Source organism: Microtus ochrogaster, linkage group LG5 (assembly GCF_000317375.1).
Source record: "Microtus ochrogaster isolate Prairie Vole_2 linkage group LG5, MicOch1.0, whole genome shotgun sequence".
NCBI lineage: Eukaryota > Metazoa > Chordata > Mammalia > Rodentia > Cricetidae > Microtus > Microtus ochrogaster.
In genome coordinates this window covers 24,398,344-24,408,805 of record NC_022031.1, presented here as the reverse complement: position 1 = coordinate 24,408,805, position 10,462 = coordinate 24,398,344, and the positions used below count along the sequence as shown (strand labels likewise).

The following is a 10,462-nucleotide window of genomic DNA, read 5'->3' as shown; positions in this document are numbered from 1 at the left end:
ATGCACAGTCCTCCCCACAGGGTCTCAGCACGCATGCACAGTCCTCCCCACAGGGTCTCAGCACCCATGCACAGTCCTCCCCACAGGGACTCAGCACCCATGTACAGTCCTCCCCAAGGGTCTCAGCACCCATGGACAGTCCTCCCCCATAGCGTTCTAGGGACATAATCCTGGTCCTGGTTTAAAGGAATGCTTCTTGTGGAAATGACCACAGATGAAGGAAAAGCTGAACACCCACTGAAGACTCAGGAACAGCAGTTAATGTGTCATAGAGTCCCACATCATTCATAATCCTGTGAACACCCAAGGCAGTGAAGATTGGAGAACACATGAGTGACCTGTGCATCCTGCTCCTGACTTGCTGTATGGTGGGAATGGCTCTGTGAGAGAAATGGGAAAAAATTTATACACGTCTTGCTGTTGTGTGTTTACAAGTGTTTTACATTCATTCTTCACAATAAATTTGCACATTAAAAAGTAAAATGTCAGAGATTCAAAATGTACCGAGTTTGCTTGAGGCAATGTGGCTTCTGAGGGTGGTAGGGCTTTCTAATTCCAAAAACATTTTTCTCTTGTTAAAAAAAAAGAAAAATGGTTTGTTCGTTTTTTGTTTTTCTGTCTTGGTTTTTTTTTTTTTTTTTTTTTTTTTTTTGTTTTTTTTTTTTTTTTTTTTTTGTTCTTTGTTTTGTTTTGTTGTTGTTGTTGAGACAGAGTCTCTCACCAGCCTTGAACCTTGAGTAGGCCTGAATGACTGCTGAGCTAACAGGAGCTCACCAACACCAGCCCGACTGGGAAGAATAAGCATAGGTCCAAACTAGTCCCTTTGAATGTGGTTGACAGTTGCATGGCTGGGCAGATTGAGGAGCCACTGGCAGTGGCACCAGGATTTATCCCTCCTGCTTGTACTATTCTCTTCGGATGGATACCTTGCTCAGCCTAGGTATAGTAGGGAGGACCTTGGACCTTCTTCAAAGCAATGTGCCTTACCCTCTATGAGGACTGGATGGGGGTGGGGTGGGAGGGTATGTGGAGTGAATGGGAGGAGGGGAGGGAGTGGAAACTTGGATTGGTATGTATAATGAAAAAAGATAGTTTTTCTTTTTTTTTTAAAAAAAAAAACCCTGTTAGGTAAGATGTTGAATGACTATGGAAGCATCGTGGCTCTGAGACTTTTGTTTTACAGTTAAGATTACATTTAATTAAAAATAATTAATTTATTATTATTAATTTATTATTTATTATATTGATCTGATACCTTTGGCAAGGCTGATATTCTGGCCTTGTCACATACAGCCTTACTCTGTGTGTGTGTTTATCTGTGTGTCTGTGTCTTTGTGTCTGCGTGTCTATGTGTGTCTTTATGTGTCTGTGCTCACATGCACACACAGCCACAGCAAGAGTGTGTAGGGACAGAGGAGAACCCATGAATGTTACTTCTTCCCTTCCACCATGTACGACGTAGGACCCAAGTTTAGGTCATTAGCAACAAACATGTTTACCTACTGAATCATCTTTCAGCCCTAAGTATTCATTCCTACTTCAGAATTTTCCCTTTTATTCCATGGTCTCACTTCTCCTTGCATTTATTAAAATATAATGAAAAGTAATTAAAATAATGAATCTGCACACTTATTCTAGTATCTTTGTGCATATTAGTAAGAAGAAAAAAATCTTATATTCCTACCCAATTACTTTGTTATCCTTTATAATAATTTTCCCTAAATCTGAGTTTGTCTAAATGTGCTGTAAATGGGTCCTTTATCACTCTCCTCTGCTACCCATTACAGAATTGTCGAAGTCTTCCTCACTGATATCTGTCTTCTTTTGTTTTATCCTGACAAAGCTGGGAAGCAGGAACCAGCACTTCCCAGGGTGACAGTGTGAGGCATATCAAGATGTTTTACATTATTTGAAGTTATTGTGAAGGGTGTTATTTTCCTAATTTCTTCTTCAGATCATTTGTTGTTTGTGTATAGAAAGGCTACTGATTTTCATGACTTAATTTTGTATTCAGCTACTTTCCTGAAGGTGTTTATCTGTTGCAGGAGTTTCCCAGTGGGATCATTGGAGTCACCTATATATGCTATCATAACATCTGCAAATAAAGATATCTTGACTTATTCCTTTCCAACTTGTATCCCTTTGATTTCCTTTAGTCGTTTTATTGTCCTAGCTAAGACTTCAAGTACTATATTGAATAGATATAGAAAGAATGGACAGCCTGTATTGTTCTTGGTTTTTCATGGGATTGCTTTGAGTTTCTCTCTCCATTTAAGTTGATATTGGCTATGGGCTTGCTGTAAACTTCCTTTATTATCTTGAGGTATATCCCTCATTTCTCCAGGACTTTTATCATGAAGGGGTATTGGAATTTGTCAAAGGCCTTTTCTCCGTCTAATGAGAATGATCATGTGACTTCTTCTCTCACTTTGTTTATATTTATATTGGATTATATTTAACGATTTACATATGTTGAAGCATCCCTACATCCCTGGGAAGAAGCCTACTTGATTGTGGGGAATGATCTTTTTGATATGTTCGTTGATTCAGTTTGTAAGCATTTTTGCATATATGCTCATGAGGGAATTTAGTTTGAAATTCTATGTTGGGTCTCTGTGTGGTTTGGGTATCAGGGTAACTGTGATCATGTAAATGGAATTTCTGTTTTGTGGAATACTTGAGGAATATTGGCATTAATAGCTCTTCTTTGAAAGTCTGGTGTAATTCGGTGCTAAAACCATGTGGCCCTGAACTTTTTGGTTGGGAGATTTTAATGACTGTTTCTATTTCACTAGGAGTTATAGGTCTGTTTAAACTATGTGACTGATTTAACTTTGATAAGTGGTATGTACTGAGGAATTTATTCATTTCTTTTAGATTTTCTAATTTTGGGGAGTATAGGTTTTTAAAATATGTCCTTACAATTCTCTGGATTTGTTTTAGTGTTTTTTGTTAGGTTCTCCTTTCATTTCTAATTTTGTTAATTTGGATTTTCCATCTCTGCTTCTTAGTTAATTTGGATAAGATTTTAGATAATAAAATATAAATATTTATTATTTGATAAATAATAAGACTTATCAATTTTCTTAAAGAACCGATTCTTTGTTTCATTTGTTTGTTTATTTCAACTTCATAGATTTCAACCATGAATTTGGTGATTTTTTTTTGGCATCTACTTTTTTTGCATATTTTTTTGTTGTTCTAACTTTCAGATATGCTGTTGTTAATGTGAGATATCTCCATTTTTTAAATTCAAGCAGCTAGTCTATAACTTGCCTTTTAGAACAATCTTTATTATGCTTCATCATTCGAGTATGTTTTTATTCATTTTCATGGAATTCTAGAAAGCTTTTAAGTTCTTTCTTTTTTGACCCATTTTTCATTCAGAATAGATTTGTTCAAGCTTCTGTGAATTTGTAAGCTTTCTGGGTTTTTCTGCCATTTGGGGGTCCAGCTTTAATCCGTGGTGCTCTGGTAGAATTCAGGGTATTATTTCAATTTTCTTGTATTTGTTGATATTTGCTTTGTGTCCCAGTATGTGGTCAGTTTTGGAGAATGTTCCATGGGTGCTGAGAAGGTATATTCTTTTGTGTTTAGATGAAATGTTCTGTAGGTATCTGTTAGATCCGTTAGAGTTATAACATCTGTTAGTTACAGTATTTCTCTGTTTTTGTCTGAATGACATGGCCATTGGTGAGAAAAGAGTATTGAAGTCTTTCACTCTTGTATGAGAATCAGTATATGATTCAAGCTTTAATAGTGTTTTCTTTACAAACATGGGTTTGTAAAATATCTATGTCCTTACATTATATATATATATATAATTAATATATATATATTAAGATGTGAAATGTCCTCTTGATAGATTTTTTCATTGATGCCTGTGTAATGTCTTTCCCTATGTCTTCTGATTAGCTTCAGTTTGAAGTCTATTTTATTAGATCTTAAGATGAATACACCAGCTTGTATTCTTGTAACTTAGAATATCTTTTTCCGTACTTTTACCATGAGGAGATGTCTTTATTGAAGTTTAGATATGTGCTCCTTAGATGCAGGAAAAGGATGGATCCTGTTTGCACATCCATCCTGTTTATCTGTGTCATTTTATTGGGGAATTGAGACCGTTTATGTTGAGAATTTTCAGTGGTCAGTGTAGTGTTTGTTGATTACTCTTTTATTGTAGTTGGTGGTGGTGGTGGTGGTGGTGGTGGTGGTGGTGGTGGTGGTGGTGGTGGTGTGTGTGTGTGTGTGTGTGTGTGTGTGTGTGTGTGTGTATGTATGTATGTGTTTCCTCTCTCTTGACTTTGCTGGTCTGGGGTTATTTATTCCCTGTATTTTCTTGTATGTAGTTAACTTCTTTAGGTTGGAGTTTATCTCCTGAATTTACAGGTGGGCATTGCTTAAATTTGATTTTATCACGGAATATCTTACTCTCTCCATCTATGGTGACTGCAAATTTTGGTTGGTGTAGTAGTCTGGATGGGCCTCTGTGGTCTTTTAGAGGCTGTAGTGAATCTGTCCAGGCCCTTCTGGCTTTTAGAGTATCCACTGAGAAGTCAGGTGTTATTCTAATGGTTCTGCCTTTATATGTTATTTCGTCTTTTTCCTTGCAGATTTTAATATTCTTTCTTATGTGCATTTAGTGTTTTGATGATTATGTGCTGAGGGAATTTTCCATTTTGTTCTAGTCTATTTGGTGTTCTGTAAGCTTCTTATACCTTGATAGCATCTTCTGCTTTAATTTAGGGAAATTTTCTTCTATGATTTTGTTGAAATATTTTTCTGTGCCTTTGAGCTGTGTTTTTTTTTCTTCCTCTATTCTTATTATCCTTAGATTTGGTCTTTTCATAATATCCCAGATTTCCTGGATGTTTTGTACCAGGAGATTTTAGATGTAGCGTTTTCTTTGACCATGGTATCCATTTTCTATCTGGTTCATAGGGGAGTATGGTGGCTGTGTGTTGCCCGAGGGTCTTGATAGGTGTGGGCACAGGCGGTTCCAGGTAAAATGTGTTTCTAGGTATTGGGGCCCGAGACTTGAGACTTAGGAATGGTCTGAGGACGGCGGGGGGAGGGGGGGGAGGGAGCTTGAAAGAGGAAAGGATGGTGTTCCACCAGGATCTGCTTAGTTAGTCGTCCAGGAACGGGGGCAAATATGGAGGAAAATCCATAGCAGAAGGTCTGCTAAATTAAGAGCTGGAGATGAGACAGGACGATTTGGATTGGGAAGAATGGAGGGAAAGGTAAAAATCTGTCATTAATCTGCATATTTTCCTGGTCAGAGTAACCTGTGGGTTCCCATGGAGGGCCTGTTAGTGGTGCAGCCTGGGGGGAGGGACAAGAAAGTTTGAAGGGAAAGATCTGTGTGATCCACTGGAGACGGGTGCAGGAAAGAAAGAGAGGCCAGAACACGTGTTCTGCACCTATGCTGCAGGGGTGAGATTGGGGGATTGGATCCGGAGGAACAGAGGGAGACATGAATACCTGTAGTTCACTTCCCTGCTTTTGCGTTAAAAGTAGCCTGTGGGTTCCCAGGGACTGCCTGTAGGAGCTGAGGGCTGCGAAACCATAAGGAGTGAGATAGGGAGGTGAGGAGGGGAAGATCTCTGGGACCAGTGGAGAGGTGCACAGGTGGGAAGGGAAGTCGCAGCCAGTTGCTGTGGGTGAAACTGGGGGGTTGGACTGGAGGAGCAGAAGGAGAGATGCTGTCCAGGCAGGAGTGGCCAGCTAGAGCTGGAGCTGGGACAAAGCAGCGAGTGGGGAGAGGGACCTTAGAAGGGGAAAGTCTGTGGGATCCACAGGAGAGGAGGTTGCAGGGAGGCTGCCGCAGGTGTTTTGCTGCAGAACCAGGGATGAGCCTGGGGGATTGGACTTGGAGGGATGGAGGGAGTGAAGAAGGTCTGCAGTTAGCCCACCTGCTTCTCTGTCAGGAGTGGCCAGTGGGTTCCCACGGAGCACCTGCTGGAGGTTTTCCACCTAAATGTCATATCAGTAGTTCAAACTTCATATATTACAGCCTGCTCTGAGGGTGCTATTGATAACTGCTTCTTTCTCCCAGTTTGGGTGCTGTTCTAGATAACCAACTTGAGTAGAGTCAGCTGCACAAATAGCTCACACCCAAGACTTTTCTCCATCACTGAAATTACTGCCTCTCATTAGACACTCACCATTCTTGCTCAAAGAGCTACTCCGTTTGGTTTCCTGTTTCTAGCCTCTCTTCATGGCAAGCCATATTCCCTTGAGTATCATTATCTTCCCCAGGGAAGTGAGTCGCATTTCCAGAAAGCCTGTCAGTTTTATAAGGATTCATATTTCCACTCTGCCAAGAAGCCCATCAGTCCAGTTGCGTTGTTTTCTTTTTGTAGTTGGGGGGGGAGGTTAAATTTGGAATTGGTATGTTGATTTAATTTAGAAACGTCCACTAGCTACCTGCTGGTATATCTCAATACATTGGCACACTTCAGTATATTAGTTTACCCTCAGAATTCTTTATTCTTGTCTCTATAGCTGGCCCCCCTCTTTCCCAGCCAAGCTGCCTTTTGCAAGATCCTAATGCAGATGATATATGTGTGGATTTGCCATTAGAGAAGTCCTGTAATAGGAGCTCCCCCAGTAGCAGACAAAGGCATTAAGTTCTCTTTAATCTCTGCCCTCATGGTAGGGGTGAAGAAATGCAGGTGCACAGATACCCCCAACCACACACACACACAGACACACACCCACGCATGCGCGCGCCTTCTTCTGCCGAGAATGCCATATATCAGGGGTGTTAACGGTTGAATTTGTGTAGTGTCGCTTGAAATGGACCCTTTAGGAGCTACATGGTTTGCCAAGGTGCTATCTTTTGTCATTAGCTTTCTGAAGGAAAAGAATTCTGTAAGATTTGTGCTCTCACCAAAGTGATGCATTCAATTGCCCAATTAACAGAAGTGCCCTTTGTTTCACCAAATATATATATATATAATGACATGCAACTAAATGCAGTAATAAATAGAACATCCTGTAGGCTCTTCCAATAAAACCACCAAAGCAGTGGTTTTATTGGAAGAGACTGCCAGTATCTATTCGTAGGCAGTAGGTGGCAGTGTGAATCCACCAAAATTCCATAATGCGTTTAAAGCAAAAATCAGGGGAAAAACTGGAAAGAAAAATTATTTATTTTGCTACATATTAGTCTTCTGACCCAATCAGTAAAAAAGTCATTATTCACACCACACTGGGCAATATGCATTGTAATTTTTAACAAATAATAGGAAACTGTTAATGTGCTCACAGGAAATGCAGTTTTGTCTCGGGCTTCTATGGTCATTTATCACCGCACTTTGTGAAATCACTCATTTGTTCTAATTTGAATGTAAATGACTCTAAGGTTTTACAAATAAGGTGACAGACTCACATAAATGTAATTGCAGGGTTCATCTCCTTCTTTTTATATATCACTCATTAGGTTATGAATTAAATACATCGTATTAAACCAGGGGCATGTCCAATGATGATATTGTAATGGCAAATTACTCTATGCTATTAGAGGTGTATTTTTTATTCATGGACATTAATTTGTCATTAAGCGGCATTAGTTTAGCACTTTTATGTGAAAGACGTGACCTGCAAGAGGAGACATGCTGCCGGGCTCTGTGAGGAGAGGACCTGAGGGCCGTAGGTAGAGCATCTCGTCTCTCTCTAAGGAAACATAAGAGGGGGTTGTTTCTTGTTTTGTTTTGTTTTCTTCTTTTACAAATATTCCATGAGTCACTTTCTCAGTCTGAAGGTAACCTTTGTACAGCACTCATCCCTGGATCATCTAGTAAATCGAATCTAGATTCTTGCCACTCGTCTTTGGGTAGCTGGGAACTATCCTGAGGAGAAGACAGCACCCACCCCATCCTGCGTCCCATCCCCTGAAGGTTCTTATTCATTATCCTTCATCTTCATGGAGTTGTACACTTAAGGGACCGCAGAGAGAATTGGGCATTTTCTTTTTTTGATGAATGAACAAAGCTTTAAAGAATTTTATTCTCTCATGAGGGTTTTTGGGGAAGATTTCTGGATAATTTCATGTCTGTTTTAATAAATAGCAGTCTTATGGTTTCTCTTTTTAAGAAAATATTTTTTCTAGTCCCCACATCTGGAAGCACTGACCTCTGAGACACCATCTCCAAGACTGATGGTCTCTTCTGACAGATTTGAGTCAGCCTCCACAGGGCACAGTATGCTGAAAAAATGTCTTTCCCTGCTTTTACCCTGGGAGGTTTTGGGTACAAGACCCAGGACCTCACCTTCCACCAATTTGAGATTTCCTTTCCCTTCCTCCATATTGCATGAACTTAGTATGTGTTGAGGGGACAAAAGTTAACCTTCATTCGGTAATTTTTATCTGCTTTTTAATATTGATATGTTAAATAATGGTGAGAAAATTGTATAAGCAGCTTTCTGTTACTTTCACCTACTGAATATATTTTGTTCAGTTGGAAATACTTCCTACAGTGGCTAAACTCGACAATGAGAAGCTTATATATTTTACAGTATTATAATGGATTATTATTTTTTAAACTAAATAATACAGCAATGACTTATTGGAGGCTATGTCTTCTAAGTAATATATTATCTTAAATTTAATTATTAAAATTAGCTGTATTACCTAAATATATAGTGGGTATAAGTATAAAATAATTTATCCTCAAGGTTGAAAAGTTATAACCTATATTCATTTTTCTCTAGCACTGAGATTTTTTTCTATTAGAGAAGACAAATGATTATACCCACATATATATTTAATATGGCCATAATCCAGTGCACTAACTGCATGCCATGATTGCTTCCCTTGAGCTGATGCCTTTGTGTTTGGAGCATATTAAAGTATAACTTTTGGAAAGTATATTACAAATAGTTTAATCTTTTGGATCCTTTTTCAGTGAAAATAATCAGGAAGTCAAGAAATGTATCAACCCCAAGTCATAGCCAACCGCTAATTATTTGTTCTGATCAAGAATATTTGCCACCTAGCACAAGTAATCCGGAATATCAGGTTTGCCAAATAGCATTCATATTTGGCTCCAGAAATGCGCCATAAGATTTTCAGTAGCCATTTCTGGGTTCCAATTAATTTTTTTCATAGGCTGTTGTGATGGTTTTTATTCCCAGTGCCCATACTGAAGGATGCCAGCAATTGACAGTCCTAAGCCTGCTGTCTTCTGGGAGCGTGATTTCAGCATTTCAATTTGTTATTTGGTCAATCTAGGGTTGATTGTATATTTTGTGTGAGTTTTTAAAGAGAGGAAAAAAGTCTTGAAGGAGTTTTCTAATACCTGTAGTTTCTATCTAAAGCTATGGAACAAATAAAACCAGAAACACCTCACCCCCTAAAAATCTGATTTTGTGCATGTGTTTTTTTCTCAAAAAATAAATTCCTCCCACTTCTTATGGATGCTGTAGTTCAGAATCACCAAATGAAGCAATCAAATATGTTTTTCTTTTTTTTTTGAAATTTATTTATTTATTGAGGATTTCTGCCTCCTCCCCACCACCGCCTCCCATTTCCCTCCCCCTCCCCCGATCAAGTCCCTCTCCCTCATCAGCTTGAAGAGCCATCAGGGTTCCCTGACCTGTGGGAAGTCCAAGGACTGCCCACCTCCATCCAGGTTTAGTAAGTTGAGCATCCAAACTGCCCAGGCCCCCCCAAAGCCAGCACGTGCTGTAGGATCAAAAACCCATTGCCATTGTTCTTGAGTTCTCAGTAGTCCTCATTGTCCGCTATGTTCAGCAAGTCCGGTTTTATCCCATGCCTTCCATTATCACTACTTGAAATCTGTGTTTCATTGGAGCTTCCAAGAGTCAATATCTCTACTCCATGAGACGTGTGCCCTCTTCTCTGAAGCTCACACACCTTCTGCTCCTCATTGCAGCCTTTTGCCTCCTCTGCTGCCCATGGTTTCAGTCTCCCCACCAGGAAGGTGGGAGAACTGTTTCTTAGTCTCCTGTCACTACAACAGCCCTCTTCTTCCTCTCACTGTGAGTCTTTCATAATATTGAATCGTGAGCCTTCTGTGTTCCCTCCTACAAAACCCTCTCCTCCCTCCTAGTTCTCCTCCACCTTTTTCAGTTCCTTTACAAGCTCTCCTTCCCCCATTGTGGGAGGATAGGAACACTGTGCGAAAGCCATCTCTTCTACTCACTGCACTTGTCTTCCTACTGTGGAGTCACTGCACCTGAGCTCCAGATATGTGTTCCAATTAACAGTTCCACCAGATACCCTACACGTATTTCTTGTGGATATCCTACACGCAGTTCCACTGAATACCCTACATGCAGTTCCACTGGATAGATACCCTACACGCAGTTCCCCTGGATGGATACCCTACATGCAGTTCCCCTGGATGGATACCCTACACGCGGTTCCCCTGGATACCCTACACACGGTTCCCCTGGATACCCTACACGCAGTTCCCCTGGATACCCTACACAC

The 10,462-nt window shown here is 40.0% G+C and overlaps 1 protein-coding gene across 3 annotated transcripts in view; it reads left to right on the top strand.

Annotated features, from left to right (window-relative positions):
- Klhl32 (kelch like family member 32) overlaps positions 1-10,462 on the top strand; it is a 207,683-nt gene that overhangs the window by 108,866 nt on the left and 88,355 nt on the right. The gene's annotated exons all lie outside the window — the stretch shown is intronic.